At 39.3% G+C, this 20,307-nt stretch overlaps 1 protein-coding gene and 1 non-coding gene across 3 annotated transcripts in view; both read left to right on the top strand.

Annotated features, from left to right (window-relative positions):
- RARB (retinoic acid receptor beta) overlaps positions 1-20,307 on the top strand; it is a 781,226-nt gene that overhangs the window by 513,459 nt on the left and 247,460 nt on the right. The gene's annotated exons all lie outside the window — the stretch shown is intronic.
- LOC129034399 (U7 small nuclear RNA) lies at positions 5,424-5,488 on the top strand. The gene has a single exon (XR_008501879.1). It is a non-coding gene; the product is annotated as a U7 small nuclear RNA (small nuclear RNA).

Below are 20,307 nucleotides of genomic sequence, written 5' to 3'. Positions count from 1 at the left end.
CATCAGTGTGTTGTATTCAGGAAACCCATCTCACGTGCAGAGACATACATAGGCTCAAAATAAAGGGATGGAGGAGGATCTACCAAGCAAATGGAAAACAAACAAACAAAAAAGCAGGGGTTGCAATCCTAGTCTCTGATAAAACAGACTTTAAACCAACAAAGATCAAAACAGACAAAGAAGGCCATTACATAATAGTAAAGGGATCAATTCAACAAGAAGAGTTAACTATCCTAAATATATACGCACCCAATACAGGAGCACCCAGATTCATAAAGCAAGTCCTTAGAGAGCTACAAAGAGACTTAGACCCCCACACAACAATAATGGGAGACTTTAACACCCCACTGTCAACATTAGACAGATCAAAGAGACAGAGAGATAACAAGGACATCCAGGAATTGAACTCAGCTCTGCACCGAGCGGACCTAATAGACGTCTACAGAACTCTCCACCCCAAATCAACAGAATATACATTCTTCTCAGCACCACATCATACTTATTCCAAAATTGACCACATAGTTGGAAGTAAAGGACTCCTCAGAAAATATAAAAGAACAGAAATTATAACAGACTGTCTCTCAGGCCACAGTGCAATCAAACTAGAATTCAGGATTAAGAAACTCACTCAAAACAGCTCAACTACATGGAAACTGAACAACCTGCTCCTGAATGACTACTGGATACGTAACACAATGAAGGCAGAAATGAAGTTGTTCTGGGGTGGGGGGAGGGGGGGAGGGATAGCGTTGGGAGATATACCTAATGCTAGATGACGAGTTAGTGGGTGCAGCGCACCAGCATGGCACATGTATACATATGTAACTAACCTGCACATTGCGCACATGTACCCTAAAACCTAAAGTATAATAATAATAATTAAAAAAAAGAAATAAAGTTGTTCTTTGAAACCAATGAGAACAAAGACACAACATACCAGAATCTCTGGGAAACATTTATAGCAGTGTGTAGAGAGAAATTTATAGCACTAAATGCCCACAAGAGAAAGCAAGAAAGATCTAAAATTGACACCCTAACATCACAATTAAAAGAACTAGAGAAGCAAGAGCGGACACAGTCAAAAGCTAGCAGAAGGCAAGAAATAACTAAAATCAGGGCAGAACTGAAGGAAATAGAGACACAAAAAACCCTTCAAAAAATTAACGAATCCAGGAGCTGGTTTTTTGAAAGGATCAACAAAATTGATAGACCGCTAGCAAGACTAATAAAGAAGAGAAGAGAGAAGAATCAAATAGATGCAATAAAAAATGATAAAGGGGATATCACCACCGATCCCACAGAAATACAAACTACTATCAGAATACTAGAAACACCTCTACGCAAATAAACTAGAAAAGCTAGAAGAAATGGGTAAATACCTGGACTCATACACCCTCCCAAGACTAAACCAGGAAGAATTTGAGTCCCTGAATAGACCAATAACAGGCTCTGAAATTTTGGAAATAATTAATAGCTTACCAACCAAAAAAAGTTCAGGACCAGACAGGTTCACAGCCAAATTCTACCCGAGGTACAAAGAGGAGCTGGTACCATTCATTCTGAAACTATTCCAATCAACAGAAAATGAGGGAATCCTCCCTAACTCATTTTATGAGGCCAGCCTCATCCTGATACCAAAGCCTGGAAGAGACACAACAAAAAAAGAGAATTGTAGACCAATATCCCTGACGAACATTGATGCAAAAATCATCAATAAAATACTGGCAAACTGAATCCAGCAGCACATCAAAAAGCTTATCTACCACGATCAATTTGGCTTCATCTCTGGGATGCAAGGCTGGTTCAACATACGCAAATCAATAAACGTAATCCAGTATATAAACAGAACCAAAGACAAAAACCACATAATTATCTCAATACATGCAGAAAAGGCCTTTGACAAAATTCAACAGCCCTTCATGCTAAAAACTCTCAATAAACTAGATATTGATGGGACGTATCTCAAAATAATAAGAGCTATTTAGGACAAACCCACAGCCAATATCATACTGAATGGGCAAAAACTGGAAGCCTTCCTTTTGAAAACTGGCACAAGGCAGAGATACCCTCTCTCACCACTCCTGTTCAACATGGTGTTGGAAGTTCTGGCCAGGGCAATCAGGCAGGAGAAAGAAATGAAGGGTATTGAATTAGGAAAAGAGGAAGTCAAACTGTCCCTGTTTGCAGATGACATGATTGTATATTTAGAAAACCCCATCGCCTCAGCCCAAAATCTCCTTAAGCTGATAAGCAACTTCAGCAAAGTCTCAGGATACAAAATCAATGTGCAAAAATCACAAGAATTCCTATACACAAATAACAAACAGAGCGCCAAATCATGAGTGAATTGCCATTCACAATTGCTTCAAAGAGAATAAAATACCTAGGAATCCAACTTACAAGGGATGTGAAGGACCTCTTCAAGGAGAACTACACCACTGCTCAACGAAATAAAAGAGGACACAAACAAATGGAAGAACACTCCATGCTCATGGATCGGAAGAATCAATATCATGAAAATGGCCATACTGCCCAAGGTAATTTATAGATTCAATGCCATTGAAGAAAGCTACCAATGACTTTCTTCACAGAATTGGAAAAAACTACTTTTAACGTTCATATGGAACCAAAAAAGAGCCTGCATTGCCAAGTCAATCCTAAGCCGAAAGAACAAAGCTGGAGGCGTCACGCTACCTGACTTCAAACTATGCTACAAGGCTACAGTAACCAAAACAGCATGGTACTGGTACCAAAACAGAGATATAGACCAATGGAACAGAACAGAGCCCTCAGAAATAATGCCACACATCTACAACCATCTGATCTTTGACAAACCTGACAAAAACAAGAAATGGGGAAAGGATTCCCTATTTAATAAATGGTGCTGGGAAAACTGGCTAGCCATATGTAGAAAGCTGAAACTGGATCCCTTCCTTACACCTTATACAAAACTTAATTCAAGATGGATTAAAGACTTAAATGTTAGACCTAAAACCATAAAAACCCTAGAAGAAAACCTAGGCAATACCATTCAGGACATAGGTATGAGCAAGGACTTCATGTCTAAAACACCAAAAGCAATGGCAACGAAAGCCAAAATTGACAAATAGGATCTAATTAAACTAAAGAGCTTCTGCACAGCAAAAGAAACTACCATCAGAGTGAACGTGCAACCTACAGAATGGGAGAAAATTTTTACAATCTACTCATCTGACAAAGGGCTAATGTCCAGAGTCTACAAAGAACTTAAACAAATTTACAAGAAAAAATGAAACAACCCCATCACAAAGTGGGTGAAGGATATGAACAGACACTTCTCAAAAGAAGACATTTATGCAGCCAACAGACACATGAAAAAATGCTCATCATCACTGGCCATCAGAGAAATGCAAATCAAAACCACAATGAGATACCATCTCACACCAGTTAGAATGACAATCATTAAAAAGTCAGGAAACAACAGGTGCTGGAGAGGATGTGGAGAAATAGGAACACTTTTACATTGTTGGTGGGACTGTAAACTAGTTCAACCATTGTGGAAGACAGTGTGGCGATTCCTCAAGGATCTAGAACTAGAAATACCATTTGACCCAGCCATCCTATTACTGGGTATATACCCAAAGGATTATAAATCATGCTGCTATAAAGAAACATGCACATGTATGTTTATTGCGGCACTATTCACAATAACAAAGATTTGGAACCAACCCAAATGTCCACTAATGATAGACTGGATTAAGAAAATGTGGCACATATACACCATGGAATACTATGCAGCCATAAAAAAGGGATGATTTCATGTCCTTTGTAGGGACATGGACAAAGTTGGAAACCATCATTCTGAGCAAACTATTGCAAGGACAGAAAACCAAACACAGCATCTTCTCACTCATAGGTAGGAATTGAACAATGAGAACACTTGGACACAGAATGGGGAACATCACACACTGGGGCCTGTCGTGGGGTGGAGGGACGGGGGAAGGATAGCGTTAGGAGATATACCCAATGTAAATGACAAGTTAATGGATGCAGCACACCAGCATGGCACATGTGTACATATGTAACAAACCTGCAGGTTGTGCACATGTACCCTAGAACATAAAGTGTAATAAAAAAATAAAAAATAAGTAAATCCTTAATGTAAAAATAAATAAATAAGTGGTTTTCTCTAAAAAGTGGAGCAGGAAGGAAAAAAATGAGAGTTCAGGGGTGCTGGGAATTTTCTTAAATTGTTATATTTCTTTTGGCACCGTTTTAATTAGGTATGTATATTACTTTGACAAAGAAATTTAAAAGAAATATTCATCATGGCTTGATTAAATTCGAGCTAGCATTATGTGTTGGTCACCTTCTTTTTTCAGATCAGTGTGAGTTATGGAGAATGTGAAGATAAGAAACAATTTGACTTCCTGTTGGGGTTACTTAGGGATGGGGAGAGACAGGGGTTAGAGGAGTCAAGAGCATAGGCTCTGGTGTTAGGCAAGGGTGTAAATTCCAGCCCCCACCCATGCTGGCTGGCTGACTCTGAGCAACTTCTCTCTGCCTCTGTTTCCTCAGCTATAATATGGGGATGGTAATAGCACAAGCATACTGTATAGGTTTGGAGGGAGGCTTAAGTGAGTGAATGGATGTTCAGTGAGTGCTTTGGTGTGTGGCACATACCAAATGTTCAATAAGCAGCAGTTATCACTCTATTTTAGGTAATGACACACACATCATGAAATTCTAAGCACAATGCTAGAAGGCCATCCTAAGTGCCTAGAAGGCAGAGCCCACGGATTTTTAAAAATTAATTCTTGGATAAAAATAATTGTCATTTACAGGGCACTGATTATGAACTGAAAAGCTTTGCAGAAGCAATCCACTGTGTGAGAGACTTCTGTGGCCCAGCATGTTTGGCGTGTATTTTCTTGGCTTCCGTCTCCTGCCTTGTGCATATCAGGCCAGATTTGGCACCTCATTACCTTCTCTTGGCTTCCCCAGTTCCATTGTGCAGTCACCTCTTAAGTTTTCTGCCCTAGGGTAACTGCTAACAGCATTCACCCCATCTTCTGGCTGTCAACTGAAAGGCCACTGTGAGTTCACTTCCTGAGAGGGGCCTTGCTGGAGACCAAATAACCCAACCAAATTGCCAGAATTTCACATTTACTTTCTGCAAGAGTGGACAGGGAAACTCTGTTTCTGCCTCTGACAACCTCATCTATTATGATCTCTGCTATATTCTCTTCTTGTACTGATATTTTGTCACCTATGTGACCAGGGAACAGTCCACAGGAAAACACAGGAGAACATGTAAAGCATTTAAATGTGGAAATAATTTAGTAGTATAGCCATACATAAACTTTCAAAGTCTCATTAATAAACGTTCATTTATTTGAGTATTATCCATCCTCTAAAACAAAGGTTTTTAAAACATACATAACAAGTATTAGAGTTCTTTTAGAATTTTCCTAATAGGTTTTTTCAGTTTTCACCAGAAGACACCCACACTGGGGAGGGAAAAAAAAAAAACATTCAAAGCATGCTATGATCTTAAGAGGAAAAAAGGAAATAAAATTATGTATTCCATATGATCTTATCTATGTAAGAAGAGAAAAAATAAAGACAACTGGAAGAATATAAACCAAAATACTAAGAGAGGTCACTCTGGGTTCAGAGATTTAGTAGTTTTTCTTTCTTACACCTTTTCTTTTATAGATATAGTCTATTATGAGAACGACATATATGCTTTAAAAATAAGTAATAATAGCCTCAAGATAAATAACACAATTAAATTCCACAAATAACTTCAGTACTTACTATTTTCTAATATTTTAGGTACTTTTAGAGTTCAAGGCACTTGGTAATAAAAAGTATTTTATTCATTTAGTATTTGTTTCATGGCTTCTTATTGTCATTATTCCTTAGTAGATTTTAAACCTCTTGTGGGCAAAAATCAAATGTTACACTTCTCTGTAACACAACTGCCTGGCCCAATTCTTCTTTGATGTTAAATGCTTATAAGTACTTCAGCTTTGGAGCGGGATAAGGAGGGATGTTCCTTCCTCTCTGCCCAACAACATATGATAGATACTTGAAACAAATTCTCAACAATGACATTTGGACATTTATGGCCACCTCTCTCATTAGCTGGAATTCCACTGAACTAATCCTAAGTTTAGTGCCAATTACCTAAAGGTTAATGTGGCCAAGCAATACCGGGAGAATTGGGGTTTTTCCAAGAAATGGTCTGTATCACATTATGTTCAGGATGAGAGAGTGATTGACACTGTAGAACGGCTCACTTGGGAGACCCAGAGTGTCCTGCTGTGCTCCTCTCACAACAGGGTCCTACTCTGAGGCTTAAGGGAGGAAAGATAAAGGACAAGGAAGTAAATGAAGCTGGGCAGAGTGTGTGGACGAGTTCAATAATTATTTATAAATCACCGTGGATGCAGTGATGAACAAGTCGCTGCCCTCACAGAAATTACTTTCTAGTAGAGCTAAACTCCATTAGATCTCAGTATCAGAATGGTTTGCCCCTGAAAAGTGAGAGCTTTAAGGCCATGTACTAAATTAGAAGAGGTGGGAACAAGAAATGTACATTTTGCTCATCTATGGATATTTCAACCACTATTACCACCATCCTTTTTCTTACCCACCCCCACCCCCACAAAAAAGTTAGAATACATTCACTACAGAATAGCAAGGCAAAATATTCCATGTATCAACAATAATTTAAAAATTATTGTATGTATAAACATGATTCTCCAATTCAGAATCCTAATCACAGCCATTATACTTAATTTAGGAAGCTCTTAGTAATTCAGAGGGAATCTACAGCATTTATTTGAAAAGTTCCCTCAATGTGTCAGAAGACCTCATCTTACAGGGCTTTACCAATAGCTACATTTACCCTCACTTTCTACATTTGCACTGTCATTCATTCTACTCAGGACAGTCAACTTCTTAATGTGTCTGAAATGCATCGACATCATTCCCACCTCAAGGCTTTTGCTTTTATTGTTCTCTCTGCCTGAAATGTTCTTCCACCAAATCTTTACATGCCTCTTCTCCTCATATTTTTCAACTAGTTGTTCAGACATCACCACCTTACAAAGGCCTTCCACGACCACCCTCATTAAGATATCCTCAGCCACCTCTAACCCTTTACCCTGCTTTATTTTTTTTTCGTACAGTACTATTACCTGAAATTATAAATACCTTTTTTGCCCTAGAATGTACATTCCAGGAGTATACATTTCTTGTTTGCCCTCTTCCCTGTCTACATCTCCAGAGCCTTAGAAGAGTAGGTGATTTAGAGTGGATACTCAATAAATATTCGTTGGATGAATAAATTAATGAATTTAGTTGAACTAAGTTTACCTAGACAGAATAATCAAAAGCGTAGGTCAATTAGATCTAAAAATTGTAATTTATCTCTACAAACATTCAACACTGTATCTGTCATTGAACCACAGGTTTTACAATAAAATCACCGTTATTGAGCATTGAAGCATGTGTATGCCAACCCACCCCCACCCCACCCCCCAACACACACACACACAGAATTAAGCAAAGTACCAAGACATAAAAGTTTTCTGAAACTCATGAGCTACATTTTGGTCACTTAGACCATAAAAGCCCTAATTTCCTAATCCATTGCATTTCAGCCTCTTTTGCAGCAGGCATCCCATGGGAGAGCAAGAGATAGTATCTAGAGGCTGTATTTACAAAAGGGATGCTCTGCTCTGAAAGTCCCCTGGCTGTTGTCACGCCATTTGTTTTTCATGATTGGAATGTGTGGCATTATTGAAGGGTGGGCTGGTGTCTAAATTGAATGGGTGAAGAGAAACAGAGAGACATTCTCTTTGCCACCTTTGTAGATAGGCGGCTGGGGAGTCTATGTACTGAATTACCCACTGTCAATTATTGATGGTTTGGCTGGAATCATTTACACTCTCTAGTTACTTTGACATCCAGCCAAAAGGCAGCTGCTAGCCTGCTAGGAACCTCCCTTTTAACCACAGGGAAGCACAAAAGAAAAGATTCAGCAAACCAAACACATCTGCACAAGCTTCTGTGGATTTCTGGAAGACTCAGGTCATGTTGCTTATTCGTAAGAGTTTAAGTCATTTGTTCATTCACTTATTCATCTAATTTTATCCAGGAAAGGCTGACATTGATTAGTTTGCACTAATACAACTCTAATGGTTATGAAAATACTGAAATATTTGTGTAGCCCTTGGTAAGTGGCCACTACCCTGAGCCTTTCATCAGCAGGGTCACCCCACCAGACCTTCCCAAAATCACCACTCAAAGGTTAGCACTTGGCACAGCAGGGGGCCTTCAAAAACGGGTCTCTGAGAGAACAGTTGAGGTCCATTCTGAATAGTAGTGCCCACTGCTTTCCATATAATAAATATTTTATTATCACCTCACCTGAGACTGTAATAGCAATAAAACTTGCACTTGAAAGGTCTATGTTCTTTACTTCATAATAAATTCAAGACTAGCTTAACAGAAATGGAAGTCACATAATCTGAAAATAGTAAATTGTTTTGAAACACCCTTAAAGGAGAAGTCTCCCAGGATCTAATTGTATTGCCTTGCCCTACCAAAACAAACCTCACTTGGTAAATGAAGTTTAGCCTAAAGCTGCCTCCTTCCATATTTTAAGTTTGGCCTGAATGTTTCTCTGTACATCGTGAAGTATAACAACTGGAAGTGTAAATACTCCATAGCCTCACTTGTGCCAGTCACTGAGTTTGGCCAGTCAAATGTAGCCGGCTGTTTGAACCATGTTCAAATAGGGCAAACACTGAGCTGTAACCAATTGAACGCTTTCTGTACCTCACTTCTGTTTTCTGAAGGTCACTTTCCTTTTTCTGTCCATAAATCTTCCACCACGTGGCTGTGCGGGAGTCTCTGAGTCTACTCTGGCTCAGGAGGCTGCTGGAATCACAAATCGTTCGTTGCTCAGTTAAATTCTTTTAAATTTAATTCAGCTGAAGTTTTTTTTTTTTTTTTTTTTTAATCACACTCTTTGCCTAACTTGAGAGCATTTCCCAAAAAAAAGACATTCTGGTTTTAACACATACACCCACAAAGGCAAGGGATCTTGCTCTCTTGGATCCTGTGTTAAAGCCATGGTTTGGATGTTAAGAGTCAACTGTATTACATTCCCAGGAGCCATAGCATTGCACCTCCAGAGAAGGTCTGAAGACTGGACTCAACTAATCACATATACTTCAATGCTTGGAAACCTATTCATTTTCTGGGAAAAGATCTTCCTCAACAGTTCCCACAAAACTGCAAAAAACTTGCACAACTCTGGCTGCAGTTTTTATATTGCAATTTAAACAATTTCTAAAAAACAAATAAGAGGCCTACTGTGGAGTTGACCCAAGTTTGAGCCATGCAGAAGGTCCTGAATTGGTTGAAAGACCCTGGCATGGACATATGAAAAAGAAGACCTGCAGCCTACTAGTTATTGGTACAGAGCATGTAAAGCGAAAGAGAACAGGTGGGATGAACATCACTGAAAGTAAAATGCAAAGACATGCTGACATGTTTCTCCCTCTCAAGAAGAATGAGGAGTGTGGTGCTCATCAGTCACTGCACTGGGCTGACTACAAAGGACTCTGAAAGACTAATGGAAGAAAAACAGGTGACTTTATTGTACTACTGTACTTACCTCATCATATCGTGTTAGTAATTTTTGTTTCTGTAGGAAGCTTCCCTAGTGAGTTGCTTCTGCCTCCATGGAATGTAAGTTCAATTTTCCATTTATTTGAGGACTAGATATAATCATCCCTCCATGCTAAGCCCTGTTTTCTTTAAAATTTTAAGTCCATTGTTCACAAGTGATGAGCCACCACCATCAGGCTTTCTTTTGTAGAGAAAGGAAATAGGAATGCGTATTCTTATCAGTTCTTATGCCTCTGGTTTTATTTTACAAGCAGCATGGACATGTGAATTAATGTGTGGCTCTGACCAAAACAAAACATTACTTAGAAGCAAGTGAGGACTTTTTTTCTCCACTTAAAGTATCTGGCTCTACAAAGCAGGAAATAAATACTTTGCCTCACTTCAGCATTCCTATTCTTGGCAGTTGATTTGGCTAGACAGGTGATAAACAAGAGAGATTTTAGGGGGAAGCTCTGTCTGGGGAACAAGAAGGAAGTAGGTCAAAGCCTGGCAAAGAATTTTAGGGAGGATCTCACTTTGGAGAAGCCATCAACAGAGCTTGAAGCAAATGAAAATCAAGTCTCAATTTATTCAGCAAATAATTATGAGGAATCAAGCCGAGTAGAATTGCCATTCCAGGTGAGGTTATCTGAGTGAGTACAGAATCATTCTCATTAATCATTTTATATCAGGATTATCAATCAAATCTTCTGCAGATATTCTCTGTATAACCTCCTAGGTGCTGAACTGTGAGCTACATAGGCGTTGTCTTTGCCTCTCAATCTGTGTTCATTGGAAAGGACATGCAGCCAGCAGAACATGATTAATTGAACACTCAACTTTGCCTCTACGGCTTCTTCCGTGTTGTACCTGAGTGAAGCAAGACAATGAGTTCTTGGAGACCAAAAGTCTTCTCTTACTCATATCTAAACTGTAGCATCTAGGACCGTGCCTGGCGTGAAGCAGACCTTTAATGCTTGTCTCTGGGGTGTTCAAAAGAAAGAAAGAAGTACAGAGGCTGTCCATAAAGTCTGGAAACAGGTGAATATCCATAAGATCATCAAGGACATCTTCCTTCTGCGAAAAAGTGAAATAGCACTATCTATCTTTCCAGACATCGTGAAATACTGAGTAGAAAAAGGTGGTGGAACTCATGGTTTATTCAGGGTGAGAGCCAGAGAGAATTTGCCACCTATTTTGTCTTCAGCAAAGACTTCCTAGAAGCTTTAAAGCTCTTTGAATAAAGCAAGAGGGCTTAAAAGTTTACCAAAGGAAGGGTTGGGGTGAAAGATGGACAGGAATTGATGACTTCTCTCTGTGGTGTGACTGACTCTCCTATTCATCTTCTAAGTCTTTATTTAAATCGGTGGTTCTCAACTGGGGATAATTTTGCCCCCAGGGATATTTGACAACGTTTAGAACTACTTTTGGTTGTCACAACTGGAAGGGGAAAGCCACCGGTATCTAGTGGGTAGAGGTCAAGGGATGCCACTAAACCTCCCACTATGAGCAAGACAGTCCCCCATAACAAAGAATTATCTGACCCAAAATGTCAAAAGTGCTGAGGCAGAGAGGCCCTGCTTTCATTGAGCCTTGAGAAAGCTTTTCCTGACACACCTCAAACTACGCTAATTTCCTGTAATATCCTCGTTTTACTTTGTACTTTCCCTACATAGCATGTATCACAATTATAATTAAATACATTGTATCTGTCTCTTCCACTAAAACAACACTTCATAGAAGAAGAAATGTGTGTATCTTGTTCCCCATTGTATTGTAGCACCTATTACAATGCTTGGCACATAGTAGAACCTCAATAAATATTTATTGAATGAATGAATCAATCAAGAAATAACTAATATGGAAAAATAAGAAAAAGAGATACTCAAGTTGTTGAGCAGACTGCAGTTTCAGGAGTCACCTGAAGTTTGACCAGTGATCTTGGATTTCTCCATTTCAGTTCAAGAAAGTGATGAGTTCAGTCACAGTATGAAGGGAAGGTAGAACTAATAAACTCTATGTATAACATTTTTAATTTATAGACTTATTGCAGTATTTCAGCATTTTAGTTCTTTATCACTAAAGGAACTTGGATGCCAACCCTTTCAAAAAATCTCTGGGAGTTGAACCAGGATTGATCTTGTGGCAAAGAATCTTCATCGGCTGTTCAGGACAGCCGTTCAGGCTCACTTTCCCATTCTCTCTTACAGCCGTGTGACACCATTTTGGTCAATAGGATAAAAAGCAGATCTGCTGAGACAGGATTTCTGGGAAAGCTTTTGCTTTTCTGTTAAAAGGGAGAGGCAAAACAAGTACAAACCTTCTTTTTTTTTCTCCTGGTTGGACCCAGTATCAGCAAACTGCCTATGCCTGCACTAATTATTAAATGAGAAAAGTATAACCCACCTCTATTTAAGCTACTGTAATTAGGTTTTCTCTTACCTGCAGCTGAATGCAGCCCTACCTATGATACATTTTTCTGCCTTGGTAGCTAATCTTTTTTCATGGTCCTTTTAATGATGCAAAAGCAGAAACAGAGACGGTAGGTAGCACAGCTTGGCCTGGGCTTAATCTCATCTGAAGTACAAAGAAAATAGAAGGATCTAAAGTAGTAGAGGTTGTAGCCTTGAAAGGTTTGTGATGGAGCCCAGTGCTGCTTTGTGGTGAGTATCAGAAAAAGAGATGCCAGAGCGCATGGTTTAAGAGGGGGGAGGGGAAAGTATTCATAACACAGTGTGGCTGATTTCCTGTTTACATTTTGCAAGTACTTTGTGTGTGTGTGTGTGTGTATGTGTGTGTGTGTGTGTGTGTGTATAATGCTGAGGCAGTAGTTAGAATATGAGGGTTTTAGATGCAGTTTAAAGGTTCTGCATGGAGGGAAAGACCTAAACACAAAGTGGCTACTCTACAAACTCTTGTGGATACAGGCTTCAAAGCACTTCTACCATCTTCTGCTCTTCTCTCTGCCCTTCTACTCTAGGCTATGAGAATCTTGGAGGTAAGAACCATGTCTTGTTGCTCTCAGTTTCTCTGGTCCCAGAAGAGTGCCATGCCTATAGCATATTATCAGTCAATATTTTCCCAATTAAACACTTACAGTTTTCTCCCCCTTTGTCTTAAATGCATAGTTGTAAAGAAGAAGAGATGTAATTCAAGTCTGGGGAGATTAATTTCATTTATTTCCCTCATTTCTGGGTTTTTTTTTTTACAAGCAGTATTTCCTATGTTTTGAATAGAACATGAAGCCCTGAGTTAGCCAAAATGCTTAAGAAAAACTTTTTTCCAGAAAAAAAAAATTGGAAAAGGAAATTTTCCCAAATTTATATTCCACAGAACCCAGTTCCTTAAAATAAATACATTCTTTAATTTGAGCAATACTGGATTAAATAGTTACAGTGTTTGATACACTAATGTATGTTGTATCTTTCTAAGAGGTATATGGTTTGTTACTCTTCAAGTCTGTATTTAAATATGTAACCCCAAAAGGGTTCCAGGACAAAAAAAAATCAGGGAATAATGATTTTCTAATTATTAATACATGTTCAGGTGTGGCAAAGTTTGGGCACTGCTGTTTTCAATCATAAGGCTTGTCATGAGGAAAATACAAGGGCATTGGTGAAGAAGGAACTAAAAGGAAAGAGGATGGCAGCTCAGAAAAAGGGAAATTCAAGCAGACAAAAAGACCCAGAAATTATGACAGGAAAGTGTAGTTTGATGCCTGCCATCATGGTCTCTAAATGTGTGGCATATCCATTTGGCAAATGGAGACCAAAGAATTTATGTCGGCAGAAGTGTTAGGCTAAGGATCAGGAGCCTGGCATTGTACTCCAGAAACTTTCTTTAAATGACTTGTGTCACTTCTCCAAACTAATTGCCTCAGGGGTGACGGGGCATATTAAACCCTTCATTTCTTCTGTCATGCAATCTTATTTGAAATGAGTTACAAGCTAAGTTGCTGGAGAACTTTCAGTTATTTCAAGAAGATAGTCAAATCATATGTATGAAAAAATTTGGTGCTTTGTTTTTTAAAAAAGATATGTTTATTAATTTTTGTCTGAGGTCCCTGAGAATCTTAGGTGAGTTTTCATACTAACAAATTAAGAGCAATTAATTCCTAAGTAGTGTTTATGTCTGAGAGATTGGTAAGTGGTTGAGCTAATTAACAACATAACTTATCAAAACGCATCTGCCACACTCTAGTGTGGTATGCCTAATGATCATTGTGTCAAAGTAGTAAACTGAGTCAGGAATGGGCCTACAATTCACGTTTCAGAAGTGCTCAGTTTGGTATTTGTTGACAAATTTTAAAGTTCAAATAGACAAACACATGTATTTTCCTTTTGACTGAATTTGAAAGCTCCAAGATGGGACCCCTAAAGCCATGAACATTGACACAGCTTGGCAAGCTCCTCATTATGGGAATACTTTGTGAAAACAACTTTGGTCCATATAAAGTATTAATACTATTTGATAAAAATCAGTTTTTACTTGGTGTGTCTTTTGAAGCTAGTGTAACTCCTGGTCATTCTATATAACTGTAAAAGCTTTTTGGAATCAAATCCTAATCCCAACATGTTTTTCTTGTTCATTTAAACCTTTTATACACATGTGGGAGCTAAAGAGAGTGGAAAGCTTTTAGGGCTTAAGCTTAAATTGTCATTCTCATGCATGGTCTCTGAAAAGTATTTGGCATGTTTGTATTTGTAAGTTAAAGTATACGTTTGTGGTCTTAAGCATTTTCTTTTTTCTCTTTATGCTTGTTTGTTTGGTTTACAAACAAAGACTATCTTAAAATGAGAGAGCAGACATGCTGAAGTTTGGATTGTTTGACTTACCGCCTTGTAGAAAATATCGTGGGTGTTGATTTTCTAGGTCAAGCCCTGACTCAGGGTCCTAAAGAGAAAAAGTGTTCCCAACCCAAACTCACAAAGGCTAAGTTCAGTGATGTAAGAGTCAAATGTAACCTCTGGAGGTTTTTTGGTTTGGGTTTTTTTGTTTTTTGTTTTCCATGAAAAAGAAGTAACTGAGGCTGCTGAGCAGAAATTCATAGCACTTTCTTTTTCCTTTTGAGTTGTTGTGCCCAATAATCATAATATTGGCAAATAGAGTTAAACTATAAGAAATTCATCTGGCTGGGCATGGTGGCTCACGCCTGTAATCCCAGCACTTTGGGAGGCCGAGGTGGGTGGATCACAAGGTCAGGAGTTTGAGACCAGCCTGGCCAATATGGTGAAACTCTGTCTCTACCAAAAATACAAAAATTAGCCGGGTGTGGTGGTGCATGCCTATAGTCCCAGCTACTCGGGAGGCTGAGGCAGGAGAATTGCTTGAACCCAGGAGGTGGAGGTTGCAGTGAGCCAAGATTGTGCCACTGCACTCCAGCCTGGGTGACAGGGTGAGACTCCGTCTCAAAAAAAAAAACAAAAAAAAAAAAAACAGAAATTCATCAAAGGACTAAATTTAAGTAGAATTTAGGAAAAGCTAAAAAGATATTGTTAATCCTGTAAAGCTGAAGATTGAAGTAAATAAGTTTCTCAGAGAGTGATTGTGCATGAAATGAACTGTATCAGTTAATTTTTGCTACCTAAGAAACACCTCCAAAATTCATTTCTTAAAACAACCACCACTAACTATGTATAATTATCACATGTCAATTTAAAAAAAAGAAAGAAAGAAATGTTTAAACCACCATTTAGTTTAGTTCATGATTCTACAAAGTCTGCAGTTTGGGGCTGGCTCCGATGAGTAGTTCTTCTGACCTGCTCTGCAGTTGACTGATCTCCGCTGGGTTCACTCATGCATCTGTGGTGGGTTAGTTGTGAACACTCTGGTCTAGGATGGCCAAAGCAAGGACAGCTGAGGCCTCTCTCCATGTAGTCTCTCAGTCTTGTCCTTATTCAGATATAACTTCCATACCTTTTCCGTTTATTTTTAATCTCTCCATGTCTCTAAATTCTTTTTGTCATTTCCTTAATCTGGATCTTATTAGAGCATCCCCAGGGTCAACATCCTCTAGCTTGGTTGCCTGAATTTTCTTGAGACAGGGAGTAAAGTGAAAGCCAACATTTCTCCTGACTTATTTTTAATAACCTTTAGGGTTATTGTATTTGTGTCTTTTATAGTCATCAGCCCCAAATGCTTTCAGGAAGGAACTACAGTCCAAACAAAACCAATTAATTAATTAGGTGGTCAAATGATTAAAAATTGATGGCTAAACAAATTAGCATTTTTATTGAATTTATTGCTTTTTATCTCTACTCCCTGTTTCCTGTATGTCTCAAATGAGCTCACCAGTCCCTGGCAGTTTTGCCCTTAGAAACTTCATCCCATGGCTGATGTGGGACATCACTTAAACTCTGCAGCCACTGCAGAATGTGCCCTGATTGTCTCTCACCAATTAATCAGGAAGCTCGAAGTGACTGATTGCTGCCTCCATCAACACAGGATGTTTTGACATAGCTGTTTGGACAAGGCTATTTGAGGCCCCCTACAAGACTTGCTGGCAGTTGGGAGGGGGACATGGCCCACTGGTCAAGGTTTGAAAGCAGCTACTCATCTCGCATCAAACAGAAAACCCTCAATGCTTATTGGGGGACCTACCCTGTGCCAGGCCCCCAAAAGGAGGCTCTGGTGAGCAAAATTGGTACTAGGTCTGCCCTCATAGGCTATAGTCAAGTTAGTAAGAGGATTGTTCATGAGTAGTCTTCCATGTAGGTATACAAACTCTAACGAGTGTTGTGAAGAGAAAGCATTGGGAATATAGGTTTCAGAAGAGAGAAGCTTTAAAATTGTGGTGGTTGAGAACGAAGGAGCAGGTTGACCGGGAAAACATACCAGATTACCAGATGGTAAAACTGATGCCATGGATTTTCCCCCAGCAAGGTTTAGCTGTCCACATGCAGACTCGAAGAAATTGAACAATTAGATATATCCAGGGCTGGCTGGCTGGCTGGCTTCATGCTGGTTGGATCTGATGAAATTACTAAGGTGTAAGGGAGTTCTGAAATGATGCAATGTGAAATGCAAATTCAATAACGCAAGTGAAAAATGGATGAGGCTTTCCACCCTTCATAGCAGACTTGACCAGCTATCCAGCCTATGACAAGGTAGAGCTGGCAGTCCTGAGCTATGGTATATCCCATAGAAAGGTAGTCATTGCCACCTACCTGAAAGCTGTATTTGATGATAATGTTCTACAAAAATTATCAATTATATATAACAAAGAAAATTGCCTTTAGGCACCCTTAGATTTTTAAATGAAGTTTTCTTTATCTTATTATTACTTTCTTGTGAAGTTCACTTTGTGCAAAGTTATTTTTCCAAACACAGTGACAAAGGAGCCCAAGTTAGCAGCCAAAATGCATGGAAAGGTATCATGGTAACAGAAACTTCAGGTTTAGACATTTTGTAAAATTAGCAAAGGGCCTGAAAGCTCATGCTATTTAAATCCATGCCAGTTTTCAGGATTTGTATTTTATGAAGAAGGGAATCAATGTGACAGGCGGAAGAGTGAATGCGATGACAACTCCAATCATTCACACATGTTCATCATTGCCTGCAAGACACATGGCAAATCCCGGCACTGGTGATAACGCAGAGCACTTCCAGCACTGGTGATGTTGCAGGAGTATGTACAGCCCTGGTAATATCACAGAAGACTCTACTCAGGAAAGTTTATCTGATCTGGCCTTACTACTTCCAATTAGTCTAGATTCCTTGAGGGCAATACTGGCCCTGTCTTCCCAGAATCATTGCAAACTTACTGATTAATGCACATTTTTCACCTATTCCAGTCTTGTGTGGCCAACCTGTATCTTCCATAATGATCTTCATAGGCTTCATGGGCTAATACACCACACAGCTGATAGCAACAGGCTTTGAGATCCAACAGATGTTCCAGAGTTTAAATCTTGGCCTTACATTTTTGACAAATTTAGGCAACCCCACTGAACCTCAGTTTCCTCATAAGCCTCAGGTTTCTTTTAAACTATATAAAAACAGATATATAAAACTAAAATATAAAATGAAATAATCTCTTAGATATTTTAAATTTTATTATCTTAAATAAAAATTTATTTTGGTACTCACTAAAATATTTTCAATAATAATTATAGTGGGAGCAATGTGGTGGTGTGATTCGGAAGAGATTATAAAAGTGTCAGCTCTGCCCATTTTCTTATTTGCTTAGGCTTGTTGGCTTCTTTGCAGGAATCAAGCCACTTGGCCATTTGAGACAGGTTAGTGAAATTAAAAGTGGGTAATATAATTTGTAAATCCACCAGTGGGTATAAGTAAAAAATACTGCAAGCTGAAAGTGAATGAACAAGTAGGGATAATAACTGCAAGTCCTTTGGGTTGCGGAAATTGCACATGACACATGACCCACAACTTACAGAGCAGATAAGAACACAAGAGTGAATGTTAAATGTTAGTAAATTTAAATGTTAGTAAATCTTAATGTTTTTTCTAAAAATTAAAAACTGAAGTTCTAATCTTTTCTCCCTGAATTTCAACACATTTAGTGGTTCCCAAACTTGAGTATGCATCCAAGCCAACTGGAGGGTTTGTAACTCCCAGAGTTTCTGATTAAGTCGGTCTGGGGTAGGACCCAAGGATTTGCATTTCTGATGAGTTTCCATATGAAGCCTATGCTGCTGGAGTTAGGGACCACAGTTTCAGAAACACTGCAGTAGAGCATCTTGAAGACTCCCCAGGTTGCATTCTCCCCCAGATCTTTGGTATATATAATACAAATCTCACTAGGATCAATGCCATCAAGAAGCAATGTTCCCTTTATATTCCAGTTTATATTACCCATTCATGTCCTACATTTCCCTTCCACCCACTCCACACTATCCGTTACCCTTCCCCCAGTGAAGGCGGAAAGGGCTCAGAGGACAGGGGAAGGATGGTGCATCCTCTTTGTGAATGCAGCTGACAGTGACTTGCACTACCTGGTAAATTCATGCCCTCAGCATGTTTCCCCAGGGTGAATTAATTGCTTTGCTTTTCCTTTTCCTTTGCATAAAACTAGGCAGATTTGTCCGTCTGTTTGAACAAGACTTTGTTGCCAGCACTTTTCGAGGATGGCCAGCATGTGGCAGCTGTATGAGTTTGATAGTGTTGTCAGAAATTCCAGGGTGGGTATTGTCACTTGCGTTGGGAAATGCTAACTGAGGTCAATTCTAGTTCAGCTTCCTACTTACAGAATTATGGCAGGACGTAAGTTTGGCCCATGTAAGATGAATAGGTCAGCAGAAACATATTGTCCTCCTAATCCAGCCATCTCTACTTTTAAGTCTTAAATCAGAACGTATTTTTCCTGTATTTGAGATCCAGCAATTCATGTCCTCAAATGAGATATTTTACGATCAAAAGCACAGCCAGCCAACCAAAAAATTCTAAACAAACAAAAAAAAAATTTAAACCGAAGTTGTACATTTAAAAGTTCTATGTGTTCTGTGTCTTTTGATTTTGAAATTGAAAGTCATTTTTTTCAATAATTATTGCTGAGTAACAAAACTACCCCCAACATCAGTGGCTTAAAACAACCCTTCTGTTTCTTTGCTCATGAGTCTACAATTTGCACCATTCTTGGTAGGACTCTGCTCTGTGTAGGGTCAGCTAGGGTGGCTCATCTAAGCCAGAACAATCTATTTCCAAATGGGCTTCACTCACTTTGATTGACAAGTTGGTACTAAAGCTGTTGGCTGGGGCCTTGGTTTTCCTCTCTGTGGTCTCACCACATGACTGGATTGGGCTTCTCACAGAAGGTTGGTCTCGGGGTAGTAGGGCTTCTTACAAGGTGCCTGGCTGTACCCAGCATGCAAAAGCAGAAACTGCCAGACTTTCTGTAGGCTTAAGCTTGGAACTGGCCCATCATTGCTTCCATTACACTCTTTTGGTTAAAATGAGTCACAAAGCCAGCCCAAACTCAAGGAGAGAGTAGACACAGGGGCATGGACACCAGCAAGTGTGGTTCTTTGGAGCCCACCAAAGCAACAGCCTACCGCAGTCATGATGATGCTGGATTTTCCACTCCCTACTGTTTCAGAGCTCTTTGCATTCCATACCACAATCAGGCCAGCTCAGCATAAACAGAGGCAGGTTGTTAATCTCAGGATGAACAATAGTGCTTCCCAAAGAGGGAACAGTGGCTTTGACTTTAGTTGAGAGGGAATTGTCAGAGTGCAAGGGCATGTGTCTGCTGAACAGGCATCTCTGTTAACTTTCTGCCCAAACACTCTTCTAGTTACTTTATCTCCCCTTATCCTGCCTCCTTTTTTCTTCATAGCACTCACCACTGCCTAATGCTTTATTAAGTAGTTGTTTACTTGGTTATTGTCTGTTTCCCTCCAGTCAAATGTAAAACTGCCAGGGGAAGACACTCGTTCTCTTTTGCTCTCTGCTGGATGGCCAGCACCGAGAGTGCCTGGCACATAGAAAGCTCCGCATAAATATTTATTGAATGAATGATTATATAAATTTCATAACTGAGAATCTGCATATGAGAATATGCAGACATGACAACTTCAAAATAAGCTGCTATGATGCAGGGGCTATGGCTGAGGTTTGTCTCTCTCTGTAGAGCCCGGGCTGCATGTCCCCTTGTTGCATATGGGGTGTACCCTCTGCTAG

This window comes from Pongo pygmaeus, chromosome 2, assembly GCF_028885625.2.
Source record: "Pongo pygmaeus isolate AG05252 chromosome 2, NHGRI_mPonPyg2-v2.0_pri, whole genome shotgun sequence".
Lineage (NCBI taxonomy): Eukaryota > Metazoa > Chordata > Mammalia > Primates > Hominidae > Pongo > Pongo pygmaeus.
The sequence above is the reverse complement of the archived record's forward strand: the minus strand, read 5'-3'. Positions and strand labels throughout refer to the sequence as shown.